General features: G+C 37.2%; 1 protein-coding gene across 1 annotated transcript in view; it reads left to right on the top strand.

The window, feature by feature from the left end:
• Nucleotides 1–1,805: 1,805 nt before the first annotated feature.
• LOC126946313 (40S ribosomal protein S24) overlaps nucleotides 1,806–18,564 on the top strand; it is a 1,171,839-nt gene continuing 1,155,080 nt past the window's right edge. The window contains exon 1 of the mRNA XM_050776448.1: nucleotides 1,806–1,818. The gene's annotated coding sequence lies outside the window, so the exon portion shown is untranslated. The remainder of the gene's footprint in view (nucleotides 1,819–18,564) is intronic.

The raw sequence follows: 18,564 nt of genomic DNA, 5'->3' as shown, positions 1-18,564 counted from the left end.
ACATGGTCACATGGAAAGACACAAATGGGCTCAAAGTAAAGGGTTGGAGAAAGATTTATTATGCAAATGGAAAATAAAAAAGAGCCAGGGTTGCTATTCTTATAACAAATAAAGCAGACTTTAAACCAACCACAGTGAAAACAGACAAAAATGAGCATTACATGCTGATAAAGGGTTCAATTCATCAAGAATACTTACCTATCCTAAATATATACACATCCATCACTAGAGCAACTATTTTATAAAACTAGTATTTCTAGACCTATAAAAAGACTTCGAAGGAAACACAATAATAGTGGGGGACTTCAACACCACACTTACAGGGTTATACGTAACATCAAGCAAGAACATTAACAAAACAATTATGGAACTAAATTTTACATATGACCAATTAGACCAAATAAAAATCTGCAGAATACTCCACGCATCAACCACAGAATATGCAATCATCTCATCTGCAAACAATACCTGCACCAAGACTGACCACATGTTCAGCAAATTAAAAGCACTACTCTATAAATTCAACAAAATCTAAATGACACCAGCCATACTATGAGACTACAATGATATAAACATAGAAATCAATACCAAGAAGATCTCTCAAAATTACACAAATTAATGGAAATTAAACAACTGGTTCCTGAATAACTCCAGGGTGACCATTGAAATAAAGGCAAATATTTTTTTTAAATTTTAATTAATGAAAATAGGGAGAGAACTTATAAAAAATGTTTGAGATACAGCTGAGGTAGTATTAAGAGAAAAGTTTAGAGTGTTAAATGTCTACCTCAAATAGTTAGAAAGATCTCAAATTAATGATATAACATCATGTCGAGAGGAACCAAAAAGACAAAAGCTAGCCAAATAAATAAAATAATTAACATCAGAGCAGAACTAAATAAAATCGAGACCTTCCTCAAATTAATACAAAGTATCAAAAAACCAATAGTTGTTTTTTTAACAATAAAAAATATTGATAGAACACTAGCTACATTAACAAAGACAAAAAAGAGAAGATCCAAATAAGAACAATCAGAAATGACAAAGGTGACCTTACAATGGATACAAAAGAAATAAAAAAGATTCTCAGCAACTGTTATGAACACCTCTATACAAATAAACTAGAAAATCTAGAGGATATTGACATATTCATGGAAACACACAACTTCCAAAGACTGAACCAGTAAGAAATTGAAGCCCAGGACAGACCAATATTGAGTTCTAAAATTTAATCAGTACTATCAAAAAACAAAAACAACACAGACACAAAAATCCTTAACAAAATAATAGCAAACCAAATCCAGAAACACATCAAAAAGGTAATTCAGTATGATCAAGTCAGCTTCATTCCTGGGATGCAAGGTTGGTTCAACATATGTAAATCAATAAATGTAATTCATCACATAAAAAATTAAAAACAAAATCCGTATAATCAGCCCAATAGATGTGGAAAAAGCTTTTGAGAAAATTCAACATCCTTTTATGATGATAGAAGCCCTCAACCAAGCATTGGAAGAACATAACTCAAAATAATAAGAGTAATCTATGACAAACCCACACCATACTGAATGGGCAAAAACCAAAAGCATTACTGTAATAGGCCATCCTTGCATTACTATAAAGAAATATCTGAGACTGGGTAATGTATAAAGAAAAGATGTTTAATTGGCTTACAATTCTGTAGGCTTTACAGAAAACATGGTGCTGGCATCCACTCAGTTTCTGGGGAGACCTCCTGAAGCTTAAAATCATTATAGAAGGTGAAGAGGGAGCAGTCATATAACATGATCAAAATAGGAAAAAAGGAATGGGGGGGGGGTGGATGGTGCCACACATTTAAGAAAAAAACATTTAATTTTTAAAATTTTCAACGTTTATTTTAAGTTCAGGGACACATGTGCAGGATGTGCAGGCTGGTTACATAGGTAAACATGTGCCATTGTGACTTGCTGCACAGATTATCAATTATGTTCAGGTATTAAGCCCAGCATCCACTAGCTATTCTTCCTGATCTGCTCCCTCCTCCAACCTCCGCCCTCCAGCAGGCACCAATATGCACTGTTCCCTCCTATGTGTCCATTCATTCTTACCATTTAGCTCCCACTTTTAAGTGAGAACATTGAATATTTGTTTTTCTGTTCTTGAATAAGTTTGCTAAGAATAATGGCCCCCAGCTCCATCCATGTCCCTGAAAAGGACATGATCTCATTCTTTTATATGTCTGCATAGTATTCCATGGTGTATATGTACATTTTTCCTTATCCATTCTATCACTGATGGGCATTTAGGTTAATTCCATGTCTTCACTCTGGTGAATAGTGCTGCAATGAACAAACATGTTCATGTGTCTCTATAATAAACAATTTATATTCCTTTGGTATACACTCAGTAATGGGATTGCTGGATCAAATGGTGTTACTGTCTTTAGGTCTTTGAGGAATCGTCACACAATCATCCACAATTGTTGAACTAATTTGCATTCTCACAGTGTGTAAGTGTTCTTTTTTCTCCACAACCTCACCAGCAATGTTTTTATCTTTTTATTTTTAATAATACCCATTCTGAGAGGTTGATCTTCTAATGGTGTATCTTCCTAAGGTTCTCTGGATTTATTGAATTTGAATGTTGGCCTTGTCTTCCTATTTGGGGGAAGTTCTGGATGATATCCTGAACTATGTTTTCCAACTGATTCTGTTCCCCACGTCTCTTTCACATACCCCAATCAGTCATAGGTGCAACCTTTTTACATAATTATACAGTCCTCAGAGGTGTTGTTCATTGCTTTTTATTCTTTTTTTTCTAATCTTGTCTGGCTGTCTTATTTCAGCAAGACAGTCTTCAAACTCTGAGATTCTTTTCTCCTCTTGGTCTATTCGGCTGGTGATTGGCACTTGTGGGTGCATTCTGAAGTTCTCATGTTATGTTTTTCAGCTCCATTTATGTTCCTCTATAATTTGGTTATTCTGGTTAATAGCTCCTGTAATGTTTCATCATGGTTTTGAGCTTCTTTGTGTTGGGTTAGAACATACTCCTTTAGCTCAGGGAAAGAGTATTTGAACTTATATACCTTTGATCTTTGAGGCTGCTGACCTTTGGATGGCGTTTTGTGGGGTCTTTTGTTTGTTGTTTTCTGCTTTTTTTTTTTTTTTTAATCAGTCAGGCCCGTCTTCAGTAGGGCTTCTGTAGTTTTCTGGGGTTCCATCCAAAACATTATTTGTCTGGTCCCTCCCACACATGGAGGTGTTACCAGTGGAGGCTGCAGAACAGAAAATGTGGCTGCCTGTTCCTTCCCCTGGGAGCTCCATACCAGAGGGGCACAGACCTGATGCAGGTGGGAACGCTCCTGCATAAGATGTCTGCAGGCCCCTGTTTGGGGGGTGGGGTCTCAACAAGTCAGGAGGCATGAGATCAGGGACCCATTTAATGAAGCACTCTAGCCCCAACAAGTGTGCTGAGCTGGGAGGAATGCCCCTCATCTGGACTGCCAGTATTCATCAGAGCCAGCAGCCAGGAAAGACCAAGTTGGCTGGACCCCAGAGACCATGGCTGCCCCGCCCTCCAGTGGCTCTGTCCTAGGGATTTCAGAGTTCTGTCCATAAACCCCTTGCTGCAGATGCTTAAATTCCTGCAGGGAGGCCCCGCCTGGTGAGGAGGAATGGATCCAGCTTCCACCTAAAAAAGCAATCTGGTCACGATTTGCCACAGCTGCTGTGCTGTGCTATGGGGAATTCCTCAAAGTACAAACCACCAAGTCTCCCGCCTCAGCAGGGGAAAAGGGCTAACTGGAACCGACTTGTTGTCAGCCGCCCCTCCCACCGGGTACTCAGTCGTCTTGGGCAGTCTTCATCCTGCTGATGCTGGCTGCAGCCCAAGCAGCCGCTGAGTATCTGCCCAGCTCCATTCTTGGGACCCAAGGCCCTGGTGGCATGGAGTATCTATCTGACAAAAGTCTAATATCCACAATCTACAAGGAACCTAATTTTTTAAAAAAAAAACTCATTTAAAAGTGAGCAAATGACATGAACAGACATTTCTCAAAATAATACATGTATGCAGTGAAGAAACATATGAAAAAAAAGCTCAACATCTCTGATCATTAGACAAATATAAATCAAAACCACAATGAGATACCATCTCATGCCAGTCAGAGTGGCAATTACTAAAAAGTCAAGAAACAAGAGATGCTGATGAGGCTATGGAGAAATAGGAATGTGTTTATACTGTTGGAGGGAAGGTAAATTAGTTCACCCGTTGTGTAAGACAGTGTGGCAATTTCTCAGAAACCTAGAACCAGAAATATCATTTGACCTAGCAATCTTATTACTGAGTATACTCAAATTAATATTAATTATTCTATTATAAAGATACACACATACACATATGTTCATTGCAGCACTATTTACTATAGCAAAGACATGGAATCAACACAAATGCTTGTCTTATTTTATCAATGATAGAGTGGGTAAAGAAAATGCAGTACATGTACACCACAGAATACTACACAGCCTTAAAAAGGAACAAGATCATGTCCTTTGCAGGGACATGAATGGAGCTGGAAGTCATTATCCTCAGCAAACTATACAGGAACAGAAAACCAACCACTGGATGGTCTCACTTATAAGTGAGAACTGAACAATGTGTACACATAGACACATGGAGGGGAAAAACACCCCAACACACACTGGTGCCTGTCTTGGGGCAGAAGGAGGGAGAGCATCAGGAAAAGTAGCTAATGCATGTGGGCTTAATGCCTAGGTGATGTTTTGATCTGTGCTACAAATCACCATGGCACAAATTTTCCTATGCAACAAACTTGCACATCCTGTACTTGTACCCCAGAACTCAAGATAAAATATGAAAATATGAAATATTCATACACTGTCATTTGGAATTTAAATTAGTTCATCCACTGTGAAACACAGTTTGGAAATTTCTCAAATAAATTAAAACAACTACCATTTGACTCAGCAATCACATTACTGGATATATATCCAAAGGAAAAAATTTTCCACCAAACAGTCATATGCACTTGCATGTTAATCCCAGCACTATTTACAATAGTAAAGCCATGAAATCAACATAAGTGACTATTAATGATGGATTGCATAAAGAAACTGTGGTACATATACATCATGGAATACTACACAGCCATAAAAAATGAAGTCATGATTTTTGCAGCAACATGAATGAAGATGGGGACCATATATAAATGAAATATATAAATAAAATATATGTAAATAAAAACATATTTATATTTTATAAATTATATATTATATATCATATAATTGTATATATGATATATCACATATGCAATTTCATATATATGATATATATCACATATGTAAAATCTATATATGATATTATGTATATATGAATATATATAAAATCATATTTATAATATATATTTCTAAAGATTCAGGTAAACAGACAAAAAACTATATGTGATGATATATACATAAGGTGATGAATTTGTTAACTAGCATGATTTAATATTCCACATTACAAATGTATAATATCATGACTTTGCAACCCATAAACCTAAAAAATTATATCAATTAAAAATATAATTATATTTTTAAATACACAGTTATAAATTTAAAAAGGAAAGACCTTGGAACAACTGCTGGCTTATGGTAAAGTTATCCATAAATGTTAACTATTAAGAGTATCAAATTATGGAATCTTCACAACAACCTTGTAAAGTAGATACCAGTATTACCCCCAGTTACAGGTGATTACATGTAGGTTCAGAGAAAGTCTATAACTTGAGTGTGGTCGCACACATAGTAGGTAGCAAAAAAATGATTCAAACTTAGGTACGTCCAACATTTTTCACTATAACAAACTTCCCCTCCAAAAAATTATTTGACAATCTGTTTAATGCTAAGATGTTTATATCTCAATTTTTTTATTCCTGGGACATTATTTTCATTTTCTATCTCTAATAACTCCATTGAATTCACACTTCTCACATCCAACATGACTTTCCCTCTAGAGTAATTTTTCTCCAACTTGCCTTAGCAGGTAATTCCTACTTATTATTTTATACATCATATTTTTAAGAGTTGCAAACTTAACTACCCACATTTTTTATTGTTGCTTTTAGACCATTACTCCTTCATTATCTTCCCAAACCCCAAGTTCCTCAGAAACCTGTAAATTCTACCTCAGTCTACTGTTATCCATTCTTCTTACGTGTTGTCTTATATTGACTCCTGGTCTACCTCTCTCAGTTACTAAAGATCTTAGCAACTGAATCATTGTATTTCTTTCTGCTTTAAAAACTGTCATCATCCCAAATGGTGTCACACCCATATGGATAAAATTATCATCATTCTGGGCAATTGATTTCCTACTTTTTCACCTTAAGTGATCTCCACAGCCAATATATTTAGCTTTTACATGGCCATGCACCACACCTTTCCATTATCTGAAATTTGATCACATATGAACTCTGATATCTCTTTTCTCATTAAACTCATCACAACTTCCTATCTCTTCACTCTTTTAATTATAATTTAAATTCTCATGTAATGAAAATTACTGAGATAAATCATTAGATTGTTTACCTCTTACTTCAATCTCTTCTCCTTTGCTAACAGCACTTCTTTTATCTTTACTTAATTTCTTATTTTCTTTCTTTCTTTTTTTTTTTTTTTTTTCAGACTGAGTCTAGCTCTGTTGCCCAAGCTGGAGTGCAGGAGTGCAGTGGTTTGATCGCAGTTCACCACAACTTCTGCCTCCAGGGTTCAAGCAATTCTCCTGCCTCAGCCTCCCAAGTAGCTGGGACTACAGGTGTGCGCCACCATGCCTGGTTAAGTTTTGTATTTTTAGTAGAGACGGGGTTTCACTATGTTGGCCAGGCTGGTCTCGAACTCCTGACCTTGTGATCCACCTGCATCGACCTCCCAAAGTGCTGGGATTACAGGTATGAGCCACCACGCTCGGCCTCTTTACTTAATTTCTTAGCCAATGTGTTAATTTTCTAAATTCACATTGTTAACAGGGTTGTGTTCCAGCTGGTTGCTCCAGCATATCTTCGTTTCTTTGCTTTTTTCAGTTTCTGCAATCTACCTGCATTATTTAGCTCATGGCAGCTTCCTACATTTTCAAAGCCATCAGTGTAGCAAATTGAAATATTTTTCTCTCTCTGAACTCTGCTTGCCTGGTCATATCTCTTCCTGTGCTTCTTTGGTCATGTTCAGTCTAGATCCCATGGTCCTTTCAGTTTTAGATCAATCTTGTTGTCTTCTCTTCTTTTCTCTTTCTTTTTTCCTTCCCTTCCTTTCTCTTCCCTCCCCCACTTCATTCCTTTTTCTTCCTTTTCCACACTAAGTTTTCAACTTTGACTTCACATTATCATCAAGTGTTTTATATAAATACTGTTGTCAGGAGCCTCACTCAGAATCTGTTAAGTCGGAATATCTTGGATGGAGCTAAGGCATCCATACGTTATAAAATCTCCCCAGGTGAATATAATGTGGAATCAAGATTTTGAGCCTCTTCTCTACACTTTCCAGGGGTAATTTTCTTCACTCTTGTTGTTTCTATAATATCATTAGCCATATGTTGATTTCCCATATAGATTTACAACTAAGACCTATCTTCTAAACTTTATGTATTTATACCCAATGCTTACTGGAAATCTCCATTTAGCACTAAAACAGAAGAGGGTAACACTGAGGGTTTTTTTTTCCCCCAATACCCTAAAGAGGAAAACAAAACTCTTTACAGTCTTTTAAATGAGTGTCATATTCTCTGTCTCCAATGCCATTATTTATTTATTTATTTATTTATTTATTTATTTATTTATTTTTTATTATTATTATTATACTTTAAGTTCTAGGGTACATATGCATAACGTGCAGATTTGTTACATATGTATACTTGTGCCATGTTGCTGTGCTGCACCCATCGACTCGTCAGCACCCATCAACTCGTCATTTACATCAGGTATCACTCCCAATGCAATCCCTCCCCCCTCCCCGCTCCCCATGATAGACCCCGGTGTGTGATGTTCCCCTTCACGAGTCCAAGTGATCTCATTGTTCAGTTCCCACCTATGAGTGAGAACATGCGGTGTTTGGTTTTCTGTTCTTGCGATAGTTTGCTGAGAATGATGGTTTCCAGCTGCATCCATGTCCCTACAAAGGACACAAACTCATCCTTTTTTATGGCTGCATAGTATTCCATGGTGTATATGTGCCACATTTTCTTAATCCAGTCTGTCACTGATGGACATTTGGGTTGATTCCAAGTCTTTGCTATTGTGAATAGTGCCGCAATAAACATACGTGTGCATGTGTCTTTATAGCAGCATGATTTCTAATCCTTTGGGTATATACCCAGTAATGGGATGGCTGGGTCATATGGTACATCTAGTTCTAGATCCTTGAGGAATCGCCATACTGTTTTCCATAATGGTCTAAAACACCAAAAGCAACGGCAGCAAAAGCCAAAATTGACAAATGGGATCTCATTAAACTAAAGAGCTTCTGCACAGCAAAAGAAACTACCATCAGAGTGAACAGGCAACCTACAGAATGGGAGAAAATTTTTGCAATCTACTCATCTGACAAAGGGCTAATATCCAGAACCTGCAAAGAACTCAAACAAATTTACAAGAAAAAAACAAACAACCCCATCAAAAAGTGGGCAAAGGATATGAACAGACATTTCTCAAAAGAAGACATTCATACAGCCAACAGACACATGAAAAAATACTCGTCATCACTGGCCATCAGAGAAATGCAAATCAAAACCACAATGAGATACCATCTCACACCAGTTAGAATGGCGATCATTAAAAAGTCAGGAAACAACAGGTGCTGGAGAGGATGTGGAGAAATAGGAACACTTTTACACTGTTGGTGGGATTGTAAACTAGTTCAATCATTATCCAATGCCATTTTTAGATTGAACCACTGTCTTCTACCACCTTGCCTTCTCAATGTTTTGCCTCTCATCAACATAGCCACCTTTCAATTCACTTCACAGCCTTTTGCTAGTGTAATCTTTCTCAAATGAAAATTTGAACGTGACATTTATCTGCTTATGATGCATTGGCCTCCAAATAAAATTAAAATCTCATGACATGTTATACTTCATCATCAATAATCTGATGCTTACTAACTTTCTAGCTTTGTCTCATGTCATTAAAACCTCTTCCCTCATACTCTACGTTTTACCCATTCTGACATATTTGTTGATTAAGGTTTTCTGCCAGGCTTTGGTGTAAGTATTTTCTGTGATTGGACTACCTTATCTCCACACAACCTGCTTTTAATCCCATTCATGTTACAGGAATTGATGACAGCTCCTTCAGTTGAGAAAGTCATTTTTTTTTTTTTCTAACTTAGGTACATAACTTTTAGAGAAATAGTTTTCAACATGTGATCTTTGTATCAGCATCATCAGGATCACCTGGGAACTTGTTAGTAATTCAAATTGTCAAACACCACTTCAGACCTGCTAAATTCAAAACTATTTGCATTAACAAGTCCTCCAGGGGATTCTAAATCAAGTTAAAGTTGGAAAATTACTGCTTTAAAGCACAGAATTGTGATATAATGTAAAAATTTTCATGCATGTTTGTCCTCACTGTATGAAATTACTTGACCGAGGTACTACATATTTTTTTCATCACTATCAATTCAATGCTGACTGCAGCACTGGAAATGTTGATATTCAAGAAATAGTTGTTATACTGTTGAATAAATTAATATCTGAAAATTAGAAGTTACTTAATTTAGTAGCTTACCAGGCAATAGCTAAACTTCTGAGGCAAAGCGACTTTAAGGCATACCCCATAAGTACCTAACAGCTTGTCCCTGGGCACCCCAAAATAACTTCAACATCAGAGGATTTTAGATTTGCCTGAATTTTCTCTGAGTTTATTTGAGTGGATTCAACTTCACACTTCCAAAATAACACTCAAACATGAGCTTATCCAGCTTCTATTTGAAAAGCAGAATATAAAATGCAAAAACACCAGCTTGTTCAGATTCAGACTTAGCTAACGCTTTTTTAAGACTTACTGTATGACACGTTCTTTACTAGATGTTTTCACAAATGCCAATCTCAAAAGTTCTAAATTGATATAAAGAATAATAACAATGGTAAGGTTTCCTTTAATATTTACATGTACAGTATTTTGTGATTTAGAATATATTTCACATCAATTGTCATTTTATCCTCACAGCTCCCCAGAGAACTGGTAGACTAGTAAAGTTTTAAGTCAACATTTTATAGATTAGAAAATTGAGACTGAGATTTTAAAGACATACCCAATGGTACTGGTACCAAAACAGAGATATAGACCAATGGAACAGAACAGAGTCCTCAGAAATAATACCACACATCTACAGCCCTCTGACCTTTGACAAACCTGAGAAAAACAAGAAATGGGAAAAGGATTCCCTATTTAATATGGTGGTGCTGGGAAAATTGGCTAGCCATAAGTAGAAAGCTGAAACTGGATCCTTTCCTTACTCCTTATACAAAAATTAATTCAAGATGGATTAGAGACGTAAATATTAGACCTAATACCATAAAAACCCTAGAAGAAAACTAGGTAATACCATTCAGGACATAGGCATGGCCAAGGACTTCATGTCTAAAACACCAAAAGCAATGGCAACAAAAGCCAAAATTGACAAATGGGATCTAATTAAACTAAAGAGCTTCTGCACAGCAAAAGAAACTACCATCAGAGTGAACAGGCAACCTACAGAATGGGAGAAAATTTTTGCAATCTACTCATCTGACAAAGGGCTAATATCCAGAACTTACAAAGAACTAAAACAAATTTACAAGAAAAAAACAAACAACCCCATCAAAAAGTGGGCAAAGGATATGAACAGACATTTCTCAAAAGAAGATATTCATACAGCCAACAGACACATGAAAAAATGCTCATCATCACTGGCCATCAGAGAAATGCAAATCAAAACCACAATGAGATACCATCTCACACCAGTTAGAATGGCAATCATTAAAAAGTCAGGAAACAACAGGTGCTGGAGAGGATGTGGAGAAATAGGAACACTTTTACACTGTTGGTGGGATTGTAAACTAGTTCAACCATTATGGAAAACAGTATGGCGATTCCTCAAGGATCTAGAACTAGAAGTACCATATGACCCAGCCATCCCATTACTGGGTATATAGCCAAAGGATTAGAAATCATGCTGCTATAAAGACACATGCACACGTATGTTTATTGCAGCACTATTCACAATAGCAAAGACTTGGAATCAACCCAAATGTCCATCAGTGACAGACTGGATTAAGAAAATGTGGCACATATACACCATGGAATACTATGCAGCCATAAAAAAGGATGAGTTTGTGTCCTTTGTAGGGACATGGATGCAGCTGGAAACCATCATTCTCAGCAAACTATCGCAAGAACAGAAAACCAAACACCGCATGTTCTCACTCATAGGTGGGAACTGAACAATGAGGTCACTTGGACTCAGGAAGGGGAACATCATACACTGGGGCCTATCATGGGGAGGGGGGAGGGGGTAGGGATTGCATTGGTGTAAATGACGAGTTGATGGGTGCAGACGAGTTGATGGGTGCAGCACACCAACATGGCATAAGTATACATATGTAACAAACCTGCACGTTATGCACATGTACCCTAGAACTTAAAGCATAAAAAATTAAAAAAAATAAATTAAAAAAATAATAAAAAATAAAGAGACATACCCAAGCCACACACAAGAAGGGTAATGTAGGCAGACCAGACTAAAGTCTATAAATTCTAGTTTACTGATTTTCCTCATAAGCCATGATGCCTTCCAAATAGTGCTAGCTTTTTAAAATTAGAGATTTCTGATATATATTTACTGGGGCTAACAGACAGAATTCTGTAAAAAGTAGAGTTTTAGAAAAAAACAAACAAAACTTTGAACAACAATTCTGTCCATCTTGCAACATTGTGAGGATCCCTGTTTCATTTGGTTGCCAGTTGAGGCAAAATTAAGACCAACAACCACAGGGCAACCATCAGACTGACAGTAAATATAAATAAAGAATGAGATATAAAAACAGAATTATACCAATAAATTAGAAATATTTATTTTAAAATCAAAGTTTTGAATTAATATTCCATATACTTATCACGACCAACTGCCAATACTTTTCTTTCTTAAGCAAGAACTGGAAAGTAATTATTATTGTTTTCACTCCTGGTTTTTAATTATGAAACTCCAGAATAGTTTCAGTTCATAACTAATTTCAAAATTGCAAATGGAACTTTTAAGTAGAAAATGATTTATCAATATTAGTACATGAAATGTAATCTTCACATCAGTAATAATTGATGCAGTCTTTGAGATGACACTATGTTTATACATTTCTGATCTTGTGATAGTTTGCTGAGAATGATTGTTTCCAGCTTCATCCATGTCCCTGCAAAGGACATGAACTCATCCTTTTTATGGCTGCATAGTATTCCATGGTGTATATGTGCCACGTTTTCTTAATCCAGTCTGTCATTGATGGGCATCTGGGTTGGTTCCAAGTCTTTGCTAATGTGAATAGTGCCACAATAAACATACGTGTGCATGTGTCTTTATAGTAGAATGATTTCTAATCCTTTGGGTATATGCCCAGTAATGGGATTGCTGGGTCAAATGGTATTTCTAGTTCTAGATCCTTAAGGAATCGCCACACTGTCTTCCACAATGGTGGAACCAATTTACATTCCCGCCAACAGTATAAAAGTGTTCCTATTTTTCCACAATCTCTCCAGCATCTGTTGTTTTCTGACTTTTTAATGATCACCATTTTACTTGGCATGAGATAGTGTCTCATTTTGGTTTTGATTTGCATTTCTCTAATGCCCAGTGATGATGAGCATTTTTTTCTTAGGTCTGTTGGCTGCATAAATGTCTTCTTTTGAGAAGTGTCTTCTCATATGCTTTGCCCATTTTTTGATAGCGTTTTTTTTTTTTTTTTCTTGTAAATTTAAGTTCTTTGTAGATTCTGGATATTAGTTCTTTGTCAAATGGATAGATTGCAAAAATTTTCTCCCATTTTATTGGTTGCCTGTTGATTCCAATGACAGTTTCTTTTGCTGTACAGAAGCTCTTTAATTGAATTAGATCCCATTTGTTAATTTTGGCTTTTTTGCAATTGCTTTTGGTGTTTTACTCATGAGGTCTTTGCCCATGCCAATGTCCTGAATGGTATTGTCCAGGTTTTCTTCTAGGATTTTTATGGTCCTAGGTCTTATGTTTAAGTCTTTGATTCATCTTGAGTTGATTTTTGTATAAGGTGTAAGGAACTGGTTCAGTTTCACTTTTCTGCATATGGCTAGCCAGTTTTCCCAACACCATTTATTAAATAGAAAATCTTTTTCCCATTGCTTGTGTGTGTCAGGTTTGTGAAAGATCAGATGGTGGTAGATGTGTGGTGTTATTTCTGAGGCCGCCGTTCTGTTCCATTGGTCTTTATATCAGTTTTTGTACCAAAACGATGCTGTTTTGGTTACTGTAGCCTTGTAGTATAGTTGGAAGACAGGTAGCGTGATGCCTCCAGCTTTGTTCTTCTTACCCAGGATTATCTTGGCTATGAGGGTTCTTTTATGGTTCCATATGAACTTTAAAATAGATTTTTCCAATTCTGTGAAGAAAGTCAGTCGTAGCTTGATGGGGATAGCATTGAATCTATAAATTAATTTGAGCAGTAAGGGCATTTTCACGATATTGATTCTTCCTATCCATGAGCATGAAATGTTTTACCATTTGTTTGAGTCCTCTATTATTTCCTTGAGCAGTGGTTTGTGGTTTTCCTTGAAGAGGTCCTTCACATCCCTTGTAACTTGTATTCCTTGGTATTTTATTCTCTTAGTAGCAATTGTGAATGGGAGTTTACTCATGATTTGGCTCTCTGTTTGTCTGTTATTGGTGTATAGGAATGCCTGTGATTTTTGCACGTTGATTTTGTATCCTGAGACTTTGCTGAAATTGCTTATCAGCTTAAGGAGATTTGGGGATGAGACAATGGCTTTTTCTAAATATACAATCATGTTATCTGCAAACAGAGACAATTTGACTTCTTCTTTTCCTATTTGAATACCCTTTATTGCTTTCTCTTGCCTGATTGCCCTGGCCAGAACTTCCAATGCTATGTTAAATAGGAGTGGTGAGAGAGGGCATCCTTGTATTGTGCAGGTTTTCAAAGCTAATGCTTCCAGTTTTTTCCCATTCGGTATGATACTGATTGTGGGTTTGTCATAAATAGCTGTTATTATTTTGAGATATGTTCCATTGATACCTAGTTTATTGGGAGTTTTTAGTATGAAAGGCTGTTGAATTTTGTCAAAGGCCTTTTCTGCATCTATTGAGATAGTCATGTGGTTTTTGTCTATGGTTCTGTTTATATAATGGTTTACATTTATTGATTTGCATATGTTGAACCAGCCTTGCATCCCAGTGATGAGGCCGACTTGATCATGGTGGATAAGCTTTTTGTTGTGCTGCTGGGTTAGATTTGCCAGTATTTTATTGAGGATTTTTGCATCAATGTTCATCAGGGATATTGGCCTAAAATTCTCTTTTTTGTTGTTGTGTCTCTGCCAGGCTTTGGTATCAGGATGATGCTGGTCTCATAAAATGAGTTAGGGAGGATTCTCTCTTTTTTATTGATCAGGATAGTTTCAGAAGGAATGGTACCAGCTCCTCTTTGTACCTCTGTTAGAATTCGACTGTGAATCCATCTGGTCCTGGACTTTTTTTGGTTGGTAGGCTATTAATTATTGTCTCGATTTCAAAACCTCTTATTGGTCTATTCAGAGATTCAAATTCTTCCTGGTTTAGTCTTGGGAGGGTGTACGTGTCCAGGAATTTATCCATTTCTTCTAGATTTTCTAATTTTTTTCGGTAGAGGTGTTCATAGCATTCTTTGATGGTATTTTGTATTTCTGTGGGATCAGTGGTGATATCCCTTGTATCATTTTTTATTGTATCTATTTGATTCTTCTCTCTTTTCTTCTTTATTAGTCTGGCTAGCAGTCTATTTTGTTGATCTTTTCCAAAAAAAAAGCTCGTGGATGCATTGATTTTTTGAAGGGTTTTTTTGGTGTGTGTGTTTCTATCTCCTTCAGTTCTGCTCTGATCTTAGTTATTTCTAGTTTTCTACTAGCTTTTGAATTTGTTTGCTCTTGCTTCTCTAGTTATTTTAATTGTGATATTAGGGTGTCAATTTTAGATATCTCTTGCTTTCTCTTGTGTGCATTTAGTGCTATAAATTTTCCTCTACACACTGCTTTAAATGTGTCCCAGAGATTCTGGTACATTGTGTATTTATTCTCATTTGTTTCAAAGAATATCTTTATTTCTGCCTTCATTTTGTTATTTACCCAGTCATCATTCAGTAGCAGGTTGTTCAGTCTCCATGTAGTTGTGTGGTTTTGAGTGAATCAAACAAATTAAAAAATTGTTTCTCATTCAAGAATGGTTTATTTATTTTATTCTTATTTATATTATTTGCATGATTCAGTTTCTATGAAATGTTCAAAACATTTCATGAGTGAATTTCTTAATCCTGCGTGCTAATTTGATTGCAATGTGGTCTGAGAGACCGTTTGTTGTGATTTCTGTTCTTTTACATTTGCTGAGGAGTGTTTTACTTCCAATTATGTGGTAAATTTTAGAATAAGTGTGATGTGGTCCTGAGAACAATGTATATTCTGTTGATTTGGGAAGGGGAGTTCTGTAGATATCTATTAGGTCCACTTGGTCCAGAGCTGAGTTCAAGTGCCAGATATCTTTGTTAATTTTCTGTCACGTTGTTCTGTCTAATATTGACAGTGGGGTATTAAAGTCTCTCACTATTATTGTGTGGGAGTCTAAGTCTCTTTGTAGGTCTCTAAGAACTTGCTTTATTAATCTGGGTGCTCCTGTATTGGATGCATATATATTTAAGATAGTTAGCTCTTCCTGTTGAATTGATCCCTTTACCATTATGTAATGGCCTTCTATGTCTCTCTTGATCTTTGTTGATTTAAAGTCTGTTATGTCAGAGAACAGGATTGCCACCCTCGCTTTTTTTTTTTTTTTTTTTTTTTTTTGCCTTCCATTTATTTGGTAGTTCTTCCTCCATTCTTTTATTTTGACCCTGTGTGTATCTTCGCATGTGAGGTGGTCCTCCTGAATACAGCACACTGATAGTTCCTGACCCTTTATCCAATTTGCCACTCTGTGTCTTTTATTTGGGGCATTTAGCACATATACATTTAAGGTTAATATTGTTACATATTAATTTGATCCTGTCATTATGAGGCTAACTGGTTATATTGCCCCTTAATTGATACAGTTTCTTCATAGCATCGATGGTCTTTACAATTTGGCATGTTTTTGCATTGGCTGGTACCGGTTGTTCCTTTCCATATTTAGTGCTGCCTTCAGGAGCTCTTGTAAGGCAGGTCTGGTGATGACAAAATCTCTCAGCATTTGTTTGTCTGTAAAGGATTTTATTTATCCTTCAGTTACGAAGCTTAGTTTGGCTGGATATGAAACTCCGGGTTGAAAATTCTTTTCTATAAGAATGTTGAATATTGGCCCCCACTCCCTTCTGGCTTGTAGAGTTTCTGCCAAGAGATCTGCTCTTAGTCTGATGAGCTTCTCCTTGTGGGTAACCCGACTTTTCTGGCTGCCCTTAACATTTTTTCCTTCACTTCAACCCTGGTGAATCTGACAATTATTTGTCTTGGGGTTGCTCTTCTCAAGGAATATCATTGTGGTGTTCTCTGTATTTCCTGAATTTGAATGTTGGCCTGCCTTGCTAGGTTGGGGAAGTTCTCCTGGATAACATCCTGAAGAGTGTTTTCTAACTTGGTTCTATTCTTCTCATCACTTTCAGGTACACCTATCAATCGTAGATTTGGTCTTTTCACATAGTCCCATGTTTCTTGGAGGCTTGGTTCCTTTCTTTTCACTCTTTTTTTCTCTAATCTTGTCTTCTCACTTTATTTCATTAATTTGATCTTCAATCACTGATATCCTTTCTTCTGGTTGATTGAATTGGCTATTGAAGCTTGTGTATGCTTCACTAAGTTCTCCTACTGTGGTTTCCAGCTCCATCAGGTCATTTAAGCTTCTCTACACTGGTTATTCTATTTAGCCATTTGTCTAACATTTTTTTCAAGGTTTTAGCTTCCTTGCAATAGGTTAGAACATGTTCCTTTAGCTTGGAGAAGTTTGTTATTACCAACCTTCTGAAGCCTACTTCTGTCAACTCGTCAAACTCGTTCTCCATCCAGTTTTGTTCCCCTCCTGGTGAGTAGTTACGTTCCTTTGGAGGAGAAGAGGTGTTCTGGTTTTTGAAATTTTCAGCCTTTCTGCTCTGGTTTCTCCCCATCTTTGTGGTTTTATCTACCTTTGGTCTTTGATGTTGGTGACCTATGGATGGGGTTTTGGTGTTGATGTCCTTTTTGTTGATGTTGCCACTATTCCTTTCTGTTTGTAAGTTTTCCTTCTCACAGACCTTTCCCTTAGCTGCAGGTCTGTTGGAGTTTGCTGGAGGTCCACTGCAGATCCTGTTTGCCTGGGTATCACCAGCAGACACTGCAGAACAGCAAATATTGCTGCCTAATCCTTCCTCTGGAAGCTTCGTCTCAGAGGGGCACCCACCTACATGAGGTGTCTGTTGGCCGCTACTGGGAGGTGTCTCCCAGTCAGGCTACAAGGGGGTCAGAGACCCACTTGAGGAGGCAGTCTTTTCATTTTTGGAGCTCGAATGCCATGCTGGGAGAACCACTGCTCTCTTCAGAGCTGTCAGGTAGGGACATTTAACTCTGCAGAAGCTGTCTACTGCTTTTTGTTCAGATATGCCCTACCCCCAGAGGTGGAATCTAGAGAGGCAGTAAACCTTGCTGAGCTGCAGTCGTCTCTGCCCAGTTCGAGGTTCCCTGCTGCTTTGTTTGCACTGTGAGCATAGAACAGCCTACTCAAGCCTCAGCAATGGCGAATGCCCCTCTCCCCACCAAACTTCAGCGTTCCAGTTCAATCTCAGACTGCTGCACTAGCACTGAGCAGGGATCCTTGGGCATGGGACCTGCCAAGCCAGGCACAGGAGGAAATCTCCTGGTTTGCCAGTTGCAAAGACCATGGGAAAAGCACAGTATTTGGACAGGAGTGTACCACTCCTCTAGGTACAGTCACTCACAGCTTCCTTTGACTAGAAAAGGGAAATCCCCCAACCCCTTGCCCTTCCTGGGTGAGGTGATTCCCCACCCTTCTTTGGCTTGCCCTCCATGGGCTGTACCCACTGTCCAACCAGTCCCACTGAGATGAATCAGGTACTTCAGTTGGAAATGCAGAAATCACCCTGCACAGATCTTCTGTGTCAATCTCGCTGGGGGCTGTAGACCAGAGCTGTTCTTATTTGGCCATCTTGGAAGCTGGGCTTTTTCTTCTTTTTTAAGTATGAGTGACATTTATTATGTAGCCAGTATAAGAAATTAAAAAATTGCTTCTCATTCAATAAAGGCTTATTTTTTACTCTTATTTATATTATTTACATGATTCAATTTTTATGAAAGGTTCAAAA

Source organism: Macaca thibetana, chromosome X (genome assembly GCF_024542745.1).
Source record: "Macaca thibetana thibetana isolate TM-01 chromosome X, ASM2454274v1, whole genome shotgun sequence".
Classification (NCBI taxonomy): domain Eukaryota; kingdom Metazoa; phylum Chordata; class Mammalia; order Primates; family Cercopithecidae; genus Macaca; species Macaca thibetana.
Note: the sequence above shows the minus strand (reverse complement) of the source record. Positions and strands in the feature narration are given on the sequence as shown.